The sequence below is a fragment of the Chiloscyllium plagiosum genome, chromosome 22 (assembly GCF_004010195.1).
Source record: "Chiloscyllium plagiosum isolate BGI_BamShark_2017 chromosome 22, ASM401019v2, whole genome shotgun sequence".
Taxonomy (NCBI): Eukaryota; Metazoa; Chordata; class Chondrichthyes; order Orectolobiformes; family Hemiscylliidae; genus Chiloscyllium; species Chiloscyllium plagiosum.
The window spans coordinates 14836588-14849461 of NC_057731.1; positions in this window are offsets into that span (position 1 = coordinate 14836588).

A 12874-nucleotide genomic window follows, 5' to 3' on the forward strand; every position below is an offset into this window, starting at 1 on the left:
GGCCTTTTAACAAGAGCAATTGGCTAAAACTATCAGTTTAAAAGGCACCCTCTGCTGGATTTCTTCGATTAACAGATCATCTGGGTAAAGTAGAAAAAAAGGTTACATTGTTCCTGCTGTTTTAACTGAGTTCTTTGTAAGCATTTTCCAAAGGCTGTTTATAATTGAGACGATTAGGAGTGTTTTACTGAGTTTCAAAATCTTAGTGGGGAAAGGCTAAGGGCATAAACAAAACCTGTATTACATTTTCAGAAATTTCATTATTGGTTTCATTTCTGAATGGCTCTTGAAGACTTTCCATGGTCTGTGCTGGGTGAGGTTTTGTATTCATTCATAGGATGGAGCTGAGCCAGCACTTATTGCCCAACCCTAATTGCCCAGAAGGCAGTTACAAGTCAACCATATTGCTGTGGGTCTGGAGTCGTTGTTGGCCAGACCGAGGAAGGATGGCAGTTTCCTTACCGAAAGGACATGAGTGAATCACATGGGATCTTCCAACAATTGACCACAATTTCATGGTCATCATTAGATTCTTTATTCCAGAATTTTATTGAATTCAAAATGCCATGGTGCTTTTCAAACCCATGTCCCCAGAACATGACCTGGGTGTCTGGATTAATTGTCTAGTGATAGCAGTACTGGGCCATAGCCTTCCCTTATGAGTGCCTGTGGTGCTAGTGTGTGGGTGTATGAGGTGGCATAGGGGCAGAGCATCGATTGATTTGGAAGGTGTATGAAGGACATAGAAGAGTCAGTGGGTGGAGAATGAGGGCTAAAGGGGGTGAAAGCTTCCAAAACAACTGTGACAAAGTCTCAGAGAACCGAATCTTATGACCAGGTCACATCAGCAATCACTGGCCACTTACATTCTGCTCCTGAAAGCCAGAGCCCAACTCTGTCCTGTACCCGCACCTCCCGAGAGCAAAGATTGGGCATGATGGGGTCTTTTAAATTAGGTTATTTTGCTGTGTTAACAAATTTCCCAAATTGAGCAACCTGTCTCAGGGGTGGTCAGTCCTGTCTGGATACTGGATACACTGTCCAACAAAGCGGCTTCAGATTATACTATAAATATGTTCCAAATATTATTTTAAAGTCAATGTAATGTTTAATTGGAAATCAGCATTTAATTTAATTTCAGTCATTCTTAAATGCAGATGACATTTACATTTTTGATAATTTTACGATGAAATTCAGGCAAATTAACTTCCATTTTCACACTTAACATTGAAATTACTTTTAATATGCAAACACTTCAAAGCCTGATTAATGTATGCAAATGAGGGAGTAAAAATAGCATAAATTCAACACAAATTTGTGATACTTCTTTCTCATATAAAACATTATGTAAATTCCTCTATGAGACTGTTGCTCGGCGAGGAAAATAGCGCCATCACGTGGACATGTTACATGTTGCCGATGTTTGTTGCTCATTTATTGTTTCCAATTTAGCTGATACCCTGCACTACGGGCTTTAGTTCCATGATTTGTTCTTCAGTTGAAAAAAATATAATTTGCAGCAAAAGTACACCACAATGTCTTAAAATGGTGTTATCATGCTGTTGGACAATCAAATTGAAACATTTATTCATTGTACGTTCATTATATAATATTATGTGGGAAGGTGAATGATGCAGAGATCACAACCAATCTGTAACGTACAATTAAACACTGAATGAAAATGGTACAGAACAATGTTTGTTTCCGATTTTCCCTCCATTTAGAAAAAGTTGTAAATTTGCCAGAAGCTTGACTGAAATGGGGCCTGTATCATGTGGACTATCCTATACATATTCCGAGGTACTTGCGCAATGACATTCAAAACTGTGTTAGTAAGTCCAAATTTTGCCAAATTTTATTTGTGAAGTGTAAAACATTTTGTCAGCTATGTAGTTATTAAAGCATGTGGTCTGGATTTTAACTGTCCAACATGCTCACAGCAGGGTAACTACTTTACTCACGGGGACCCATTTAATTCAGCCACTACATTTACCTCAGATTTCCCAGCTTCTTAAATAATTAATTGAAGCAGACACCAAAACAATCCTCGTCAGTATAGTTATTATTCTGATTGGATAAAATTCAAAGGATCATACAGGTGTTTAAACAGCAAATACTTTCTGCCATAGCCTTCCACAGTTGCAAGGCAGTGCCTTGCTTCATTGCTGTCTCCTTGGTGATAATGCTCAGCTATAAAGGACTACAGGCAGATTCTATTGCCTGCTGACAGGAGAAAGAATCCTGCCATGGAGAACAAGTCAAAGTTTGCAATTCCCAAGGAAATGAGCATCAGAATGTGGTGCCAAGTCTTTGAGACTCTGTTGGAAGAGCTTTAATGACCCAATTAAGAAAAGTGAATGGCATATTCAAGTATAGCTTGATGTGTATCTAACTTGACTCCCCCCCTCCCTCCCCTGCTCACACAGCTTTCTCAAGCCTACTCCTGCACATCACTTATTGTATACATTTATAGTGGGGGCTTCCTCGCATCTCATTATTAAAATGTATTTGCTCTATTTTTGCTTTTCTTTCTCATTTTTGCCAACTGCCAATGACCTTTTCCCTTATGAATAGTGATTAAAACAAGATTTAATAAATATTGAGCTGCACAGAAGGAATGCTCACTTTTAATGAGAAACGTTCCATGTGTGTTTAAGTTTTGAAAGTTTTGTGTGTGTGCGTGGGGGGTGTGGTGGGGTGAGTGGCAGTGTGGCAGGGATGATGGATGACTGGGTTGGTAGGTGGTTAGATGGGTAAGTGAATAGTTAGGTGGAAGATCAGGTTGGGGGTGAAAGATCTTGTTGTTGATGGAAGAATCCTGGGAAATCTGGGGACACCATATATACAAGTGATGGCTCCCTGGACCCATGGAAAGCTATCCACAGTCACAACACCAAGCAGCAGCTCATTTTGACTGGCCTGGTCAGTTGTAAAGTATAAATAAGACCCAGCCCGAGCAAACAAGACATCAATCACGCATGAGGTGCATTTGTGGGCAGTGGAACATGTCTTTCTGCAAATACCATTCACACTCCCCTGGAAGGAGCCAGAGGTGAAGTAATGAAAGTTGGTGATGACAGCCATTGCCCATGTATGGTCACCTTGTCTGGAGACTTTTCTACAGAAATCTGGGAAATGTCAGTGACAATCTGACAGGATTTTCTGGTGTTTGGGCATATCCAGGAAGTTGGGCAGCACAGGTGGCTCAGTGGTTAGTATGTTTGCCTCACAGCCTCAGGACCTGGGTTTGAATCCAGCCTTAGGTGACTGTCTATGTGGAGGTTGCACATTCTCCCCATGTCGCTGTGGTTTTCCTCCGGGTGCTCCGGTTTCTTTCCACAATCCAAAGATGTGCAGGTTAGGTGGATTGACCGTGCTAAATTTCCCATACTGTCCAGGGATGTGCAGGCTAAGTGGATTAGTCATGGGAAATGCAGGGTTATAGAATAGGTGGGTGGGTGTGAGTGGGTCTTTAGAGGATTGATGTGGACTCAATGGGCTGAATGACCTGCTTCCAGTCTGTAGGGATTCTATGATAATGAAATTGATTCTCTATCAGTAAACCATGTGTTGAGGGATTCAGCTTTGTGAACTTAAGCTCTGTACTCACAAATATAACATACCCCGACTATTATAATAACAATCATGAACAGTCAAAAGGCAATGTAGGAAAACATTCACCAGGAATATGCTCTTGCATTTGAGTGATAGCTAGAGATGGACTTGATGTACGAAGGATGCATTGGCTCTTTGTGCCATCTCATTGTCAGGATCATTGACCAACAGGCCTCAACAAATATTGGAGAAAAATCACAGGGGACAAACAATGTTACTGTTCTCATCTGTGAATGAGGACATCTTTCTGAAGAAAATCTCAACGTTTATTCACTGTCCATAATGTATTTTTTCAAAAGGTGCATACTTGCTTCTCGATATCTTCCTCACCGTCTTTATTCTGTTCCGTAGGTAAACAAAGTTAACTTCCTAAGTTCAGCAGAATGGGAAGACTGCTGTATGTTTTTGTAAAGGTTGGAGTTGTAAGTTACATTGTCAAATTTCTCACCAGTTTAATGCTGGGTCAGTCGTTTGAATAGTCAGATCCATCTAAAGCAGAGTATACAGTTCTGTTCACTGCAACTCAGGAAAGATGGATTGGCACAGCTTAAGCAGAAGGATTGCAAGGATTGGTTACATGGACTGCAATTCTCAAACAGCAGTCTGTGGATCCTTATGAGTCCACGGATACCTTCTACAGGGTCTGCAAAATATTTGAACAGCAGCCAGAGGTGGGTTTGCCATGAAGCAGACAGCAAACATGTAAGCAGTACTGAGTGGGCTGGCTGTCTCACCTAGGGCACATGGAACAGTTCTGAGATTGGCAGAGAGATTGCCAGGCAGGAGTGCTGCAGTTACCAAGCCTAGTGATGGACATCATATACGTTCAGGCTGTGAAGAGGAACATTTATTTTAAATATGCAAGTAGAATAGAGAAACAGGTTCTCTTATCACCTCACATCTGTAAGTAGATATCTGTTTTCTTCAAAGCATGATTAAAACACTCTTTCCATGCAGCAACTTTTTTTTATTATCACAGGAAGGTCAGAGTACAGAAGTAGACCAATCAGCCTCCTGGCTCTCAGCAGCAGCAACCTGCATAATTATGATTGTTTGAATTTCAATACAGGGATTATTTCCTGGCCAATACTGGTCAATTAATATAGGATTCTCCTACCAAAAAGGAATGCTCAAATCTGTTTACATTCAGTAAACTGCGGTATGTGGTACTGATTGCTAGAGTTAGAATATTTATAAAACAACTTTATCATTTTGTGTATTAATAACCTGAATGTAAGAGATAGACAAAGTACAGGCATGGATTTGAAAACATGAATGACCAGACTCTCAGTATTAATTCTCTAGTGGCATTGCTCTCAATATTCCAGGATTTGGAGTGGAATTTTGATGTTTACCATGGGCTTCCTGCAGCTCAAGTGTAACATCGGTTTGACTATCAATAAAACAAATTACATACATTACTGGCAATAATATAATTTACCAATCAACGCAAAACTTAACTTACCCAAAATTCCAGTCCTATTATTATTCTAATTAAGTCAATACAAACTTCAATTGAGCCTAGATAATTGCTAGCCTATTTATTTGTTAGATCTTATTTTCACATGATTCAGTGGTGACCTTTTTGGTGGTAGAGATTAAACTTTATTAGCAGAGATAAAATTTGACATATTACAGGAGTTTAGAAGGTATATTTGAAAGTTCTATTACCCTGTTTATGGACTGACCAAAAATTCATTGTTACAAGCACCTCCCACCCTTAACCCAAATCCCTAGCTTGCCCTCCACCTGTCTTTTGAAATCTTTTTCACCTTTGGACTCAGTTTTCTGCAGTTTTGTAAAATCATGTTCACAAGATCCTGACTTTGCTTCGGTTTGTCCAGGACGCTGATATCATCTGTTCACTTAGTTTTGGATTTATAATTAGTGCAACTGTAGCAACACATAGAGGCTTTCTTTTATTGGCCTTGGGCATCTAATACACTGGGTCACAATGTCCAGCCCCTCCAATCATGTTCCAAATCAAGGCAGGCTCCTCTCTTACAGCTTATCACATTCCTATTAAACTGCCTAATCTGTATTCCCATAGAAACAGGTTTTCTGACTACATCTGTTCTTTTATTCCTGCTGTCCTTTTAATTTAATTAGCTATATTACACATTGACTTTTTTAATTGTCCTGTAACACCTACTATCTTCATTTTCCTAACGCTATCCGCACCTGCAAAGCATGACAGTGTTTTGGGTTAATATAGAACAAAGTAAAATGCACATATGTGTCATAAAATCCTTGTGTCATAAAATCCTTGTGTCATAAAATGATTGGTAGCAGTACAGCATTTAATAGATGCTCTAATTAAGCACTTGCCCTAAAAAGCAACTAATGGATATAATGGAGGCTCCAAAACACTTTAACACTTCACAGGGTGTTTTTACAGCTATCCACAATATAATAATGTCTTGCAAGGATTCACCAAATGTTGAGTCTCCAAGTCAGCACTAAACAGATATTTATTCAACATGGTTCAGGCTTGGCTGCTTAACTGGCTATAGTTATTGTGTCTAAAACCATCATCAAAATACTTCTTAAATATCCTCTTCTGGTCTTAGCACAATTGCACAAAGAAATTCTTATCAAAAAACATTCTCTTAGCTCAGAATTTTTATTTAATTCCCACAGAGCATAAAATACACAATGTTTAACCGATAATTTATATCTCAGTTTGAGAGTTTTGCTTGGGTTATCATGAGATAAAGAAGTTCTCACAATACTCACTGGTTATTATCGTTCCTTAAGAAGAGATTTTAAACTTCAACTCTCATAGTGCAACTTGTTACGATCCCAGATCACCAAATTTATTTCACAATCTGCCTGGTTATATTATTATAAGTTATCCTTTATAAAAGCAGACACAACGTGAAATCTAGGGGATACGCTAAAGCAGTGGAGCCGTAAGATTGCATATTTTCCAATAAAGAACGATAAAGTATACAATATGATGCTAGAAAAGTAATGCAATCTATAATACATGTACAGTTTATATATTAACATGTAAAACCAACATGTGGTATACATGGGTAATAAACTGCAAGCTTTTAAAAATTAATTCATGTTATGTTGGCATCACTGGCTGAGCCAGCATTTATTGCCTGTCCCTAGTTGCCCTTGAGAAGATGGTGGTGAGCTGCCTTCTTGAACCTCTGCTGTCCATTTAGTGAGGGTATACCTACAATGTTGTTAAGAAGGGAATTCCAGGATTATCACCCAGTGACACTGAAGGAATAGTGATATGCAGTATTTCCAAGTCAGGTTACATGAGGTTTGGTGGGGTGGCAGAAATTGTAGGTAGTGATGTTTTCATGTATCTGCAACCCTTGTCCTTCTGAATAGCAGCAATCATGGGTTTGAAAGATGCTGCCTAATGACCCTTGGACAATTCTTGTAGTGCATCTTATAGATGGTCCACACTACAGTGTATGTTTCTGGATGTGATGCCAATCAAGTTGACTGTTTTTATTAAGAGTAATAAAAAGATGGGGTACTGGGCTAATGGTCGGATACTTGGTAGTGTGGATGAGCAGAGGGATCTTGGTGTCCATGTACACAGATCTTTGAAAGTTGCCACCCAGGTAAATAGTGCGGTGAAGAAGGCATATGGTGTACTGGCTTTTATTGGTAGAGGAATTGAGTTCCGGAGCCCTGAGGTCATGTTGCAGTTGTATAAGACTCTGGTGCGGCCACATCTGGAGTATTGTGTGCAGTTTTGGTCACCATACTATAGGAAGGATGTGGAGGCACTGGAACGGGTGCAGAGGAGGTTTACCAGGATGTTGCCTGGTATGGTAGGAAGATCGTAGGAGGAAAGGCTGAGGCACTTGGGGCTGTTTTCATTGGAGAAAAGAAGGTTTAGGGGAGACTTGATAGAGGTGTATAAGATGATTAGGGGTTTAGATAGGGTCGACAGTGAGAATCTTTTTCCACGTATGGAGTCAGTTATTACAAGGGGGCATAGCTTTAAATTAAGGGGGAGTTGGTATAGGACAGATGTTAGGGGTAGGTTCTTTACTCAGCGTGTCGTGAGTTCATGGAATGCCCTGCCAGTAGCAGTGGTGGACTCTCCCTCATTATGGGCATTTAAGCGGGCATTGGATAGGCATATGGAGGATAGTGGACTAGTGTAGGTTAGGTGGGCTTGGATCAGCGCAACATCGAGGGCCGAAGGGCCTGTACTGCGCTGTATTCTTCTATGTTCTATGGTCTATGTTCTATGTTTTGTCCTGGATAGTGACTGTTGTTGAATCTTCACTCATTCGGGCAATTAGGAGTATTCCATCACATTCCTGACTATTGCCATGCAAATAATGGACAGGTTCTGGGAGGTGTGTAAATCCTATGCAGGATTTCTAGCCTTTGACCTGCTCTTGTACTTGCAGTTTATATTAGCTGGCTAATCCAGTTCAGCTTCTGGTCAATGGTAAACCCCCAGGAATTTGACAGAGATTCAGAGATAGTAGTGCTATTGAATATCGAAGGGCAATGGTTAGATTCTGTCTTGTTGGAGATGATTATTGCCTGACACTTGTATGGTCCAAATGTTACTTGCCACTTGTCAGCCCAAACCTGGATATTTTCCAGGTTCTGCTGCACTTGGACATGGACCGTTTCAGTATGTGACAAATTGCAAATGGTGCTAAACATTCTGCAATCATCAGCAAACCTCCCACTTCTTACCTGATGATAGAGGGAAGATTATTGATGAAGCAGCTTTTTAAGCCTCAAACACAATGTTAAGAAACTCATGGTAGTGTCCTTGAGCTGAGATGACTGACCTTCAATACCCACAACCATTTTTCTTTGTGCCATGTATGACTCCAATCCCACTGATCACCCCACAGTACACATGAAAATAGCAAATAGCTTCAGGACAGATTCCATAGATTTCTCAGCAACCCTCCATCCCTGACTTCCATGGTGGAAATGCGAAGTGGGTCATTAAATCTTATTAGACATCAGAAGAAATTACAACTCTTTCCTTTTGTCAATCTGGTCTTGATAATTCCTCTCAAGAGCTCTTTGACGCCTCAACAAATGCTCCCACTCTGTTGATCTCCTTCCTTGAATCACCACTCCCTTGGACTGCCTACATAACAATTCATCACAATCTGATTTACTGGACGTTAGTTCAAGTGTGTGGGAAAATATTTTAAACAATGCATTTTGAACATTAAATAGACATTTTGGGCCTGTAGTTAAAGATATTGTATTCTCAGTTGGTTGGACATTTTGTGTTTATAATGTTGCACATATTATGTTTACTAAATTGAAACAATACAAAGGAATTATGTTTGAGTGTGCTTGCAAATTATTGGCAAGAATGCAAAGTTCAAAATAACATTAAATTCACATTAAGTAAGTACATAGGGAATTGATGACTGTGCTCTTTTAGTTATTTCTAAACTGACTATGAGTAATTCTGAATCAACCAGCTCCTGACTGAGTAATGTTTTACCAATGAAATAAGATTTTATTTACAGCTTCCTTTTTTTTCCAAACAGATGACACCAAAAGTCTTCTAAGAATTGTTGAGACCCAGTTTGAAACTAATACTATGGCATACTGCATAAGATGCTAAATTCAAACCCTTTTTGAGAGGTCTCAGTAATTTACACAATACCAAATATGAGTCCACAAGTGGTGAGTAATTTTCATGTTCACTGTTGTTTCTGTAACACTTAATACTTTGCAGAAAACAGATGCCAAATTGAAAACAAAACACAGTTGCTCAGTTTGTCACTCAGAAATGAAAGCAAGTTGTTTGCCTTCTAAAGGTTAGGCACACTATTCCATTGTGTGAGTTTTGCCCTCTCTTGGGGTGAGATGAAGAGGAAACAATTGGGTAAATTGGTCCTGGTGAGATATTTGAATCACTGTCACCACCTAATCAATTATATTTTGTCAAAGCACCACTAATTAAGGCTTGTAAGTGGTTAATTAATGGCCAATTGTAAGTGGTTAATTAATGGCCAATTGTACATGGTTAATTAATGGTCAATTAAGGCCTCAAATTTGTTACATTCTTAATTACCTGCCTTCTTGGAAGGTGATAATGGTAACTGGTTTGTGGACAACCAGAGGCACAAATGATGGGCAAAGGAATGGCTTCTGAAAGCCAATCCCTGCCTTTGCCTTTAACCCCTTGGCTCCCCTCTCACTGTGATGCCCACAGCTGGTAAACATTCCAATGAGAATGCCTAACCAAGGCAGGGAAACATGGTGGCCTTGGCAGCTCAGTCTCTAATATCAGGAAACAGTTGTTTTCTCTGCCCTTTATCTGCACCTGTGGCATTCTCCTAAGTTGTTTATCTTATAGTTCTCACAAAGCAGACTGCCTGTTTTCACCATACACTTGATTTCTTTACCTTATCACAATTTGGCCCCTTCCCAACTCTTCGGTATAAAAATATTTGGTCAGTGAAGGCAAAAATTGCAATTTCCCATCAAAGCACCCTTTAGTTGCTTTTACACAGACGTGTCATGCGCAGGAGTAAAATGGTTTAGTATAAGGTCCATTAGAGCAATGATATCATTAATACAGTCATCATAGAGTCATAGAGTCAAATAGCATGGAAACCAGACCTTTCAGTCCAATCAGTCCATGCCAAACATAATCTGAAACTAAACTAGTCCCAATTGCCTGCTTCTGGCCCACATCCCTCCAAATCCTTCCTATTCATGTACATATCCAAATGTCTTTTAAACATTGAAATTGTGCTCACATCCATCACTTCCTTAGGAAGTTATTTCCACACATGAACTATCCTCTGTTTAAAAAAATTGTGTCCTATGTCTTTTTAAAAGGTCACTCTTCTCACCTTAAAAATGTGCCCCCTACTCTTGAAATCCCCCACCTTAAGGAAAAGACATCTACCATCTATACCTATCTCTACCCTTCATGATGTTATAAACCTCTATGTGAAGTGATTCATTTTGGAAGGTCGAATTTGAATGCTGATTAGAGGGTTAAAGACAGGATTCTTGGCAGTGTGGAGGGACAGTGGGATCTTGGGGTCCATGTACCTAGATCCCTCAAAATTGCCACCTAAGTTGTTTGGGTTGTTAAGAAAGGGTATGGAGTTTTGGCTTTCATTAACAGGGAGATTGAGTTTAAGAGCTGCAAGGTTTTGCTGCAGTCTATAAAACCCTAGTTATGCCATACTTGGAAGATTGTGTCCAGTTCACCTCATTACAGGAAGGATGTAGATGCTTTAGAGAGGGTGCAGAGGAGATTTGCTAGGATGCTGCCTGGATTGGAGGGCTTGTCTTATGAAGACAGATTGAGTGAGCTTGGGCTTTTCACATTGGAGAGAAGAAGGAATAGAGGTAACTTGAAAGAGGTGCATAAGGTGCATAGATAGGTTAGATAGCTAGAGACCATTCCCCAGGGCTGAAATGGTTGTCAATGTTGGTCATAATTTTAAGGTGTTTGGAGGAAGTTATAGGAGAGATGTCAGAGTTTGGTTCTTTATGCAGAGAGTGGTGAGTGTGTGGAATCCACTGTCAGAGGTGGTAGTAGAGTTAGAGGCATTAGGGACAAGCACATGGATGGCAGGAAATTGAAGGGTGTGTAGGTTAGGTTGATCTTAGATTAAGATAAGGGCCTATACTGTGCTGTACTGTTCTGTGTTCTATAAAGTCACCTCTCAACTCCCTGTGTTCTATAAAATCACCTCTCAATTCCAATGAAAAATGCCTCAGCCTATCCAACCTTTCTTGACAACTTAAAACTTCCATACCTGGCAACATCCTGGTAAATCGCTTCTATATCCTCTCCAGTTTAATAATATCTTTCCTAAAAAAGCAAGGGAACTATAGACTGTTGAGCCTGACATTGGTGGTGGGCAGGTTGTTGGAGGGAATCCTAAGGGACAGGATTTACATGTATTTGGAAAGGCAAGGACTGATTAGGAATAGTCAACATGGCTTTGGGTGTGGGAAATCATGTCTTACTAACTTAAGTGAATTTTATGAAGAAGTAATGAAGAGGATTGATGAGGGTAGAGTGGTGGACATGATCTATATGGACTTCAATAAGGCGATCAACAAGGTTCCTCATAGTAGACTGGTTAGCAAGGTTAGATCTCATGGAATACAGGGAGAACTAGCCATTTGGATACAGAATTGGCTCAAAGGTAGAAGACAGAGAGTGGTGGTGGAGGGTTGCTTTTCAGATTTGAGGCCTATGACCAGTGGAGTGCCACAAGGATCAGTGTTGGGTCCAATGCTTTTCACCATTTATGTAAATAATTTTAATGTGAACATATGAGGTATAGTTAGTAAGTTTGCAGATAACACCAAAATTGGAGGTGTTATGGATAGTGAAGATGTCTACCTCAGAGTTCAATGGGATCTTGATCAGATGGGCCAATGGGCTGAAGAGTGACGGATGGAGTTTAATTTAAATAAACATGAAGTGCTGCATTTTGAAAAGGCAAATCAGGGCAGAACTTATACTCTTAATGGTAAGGTCCTGGGGAGTGTTGCTGAACAAAGAGACCTTAGAGTGCAGGTTCATAGTTCCTTGAAAGTGGAGTCTCAGATAGATAGGATAATGAAGAAAGCATTTGGTATGCTTTTCCTTATTAGTCAGAGCATTGAGTATAGGAGTTGAGAGGTCGTGTTGCGGCTGTACAGGATATTGGTAAGGCCACGTTTGGAATATCATGTGCAATTCTGGTCTCCCTTCTATCAGAAGGGTGTTGTTAAACTTGAAAGGGTTCAGAAAAGATTTATAAGGATGCTGCCAGCGTTGGATGGTTTGAACTATAGGGAGAGCCTGAATAAGCTGGGGCTGTTTTCCCTGGATTGTTGGAGACTGAGGGGTGATCTTTTGGAGGTTATAGAATCATGAGGGGCGTGGATAGGCTATATAGAGAAGATCTTTTCCCTGGATTGGGGGAGTTCAGAACTAGAGGGCATCGGTTTAGGGTGAGAGGGGCAACATTTTCACACAGAGGGTGGTACATGTACGGAATGAGCCACCAGAGGAAGTGGTGGAGGCTGGTACAATAACAACATTTAAAAGGCAACTGCAAGGGTATATGAATAGGAAGGGTTTAAAGGGATATGGGCCAAGTGCTGCCAAATGGGACTGGATTAATTTATGATATCTGTTTGGCATGGACATATCATTTCCGTGTTGTACGTCCTTATGACTCCCTGACTATAACTGGGCAACCAGAACTGGACTTAGTACTCTAGAAAGGGCCTCACCAATATCCTGTACAACCTCAACATGACT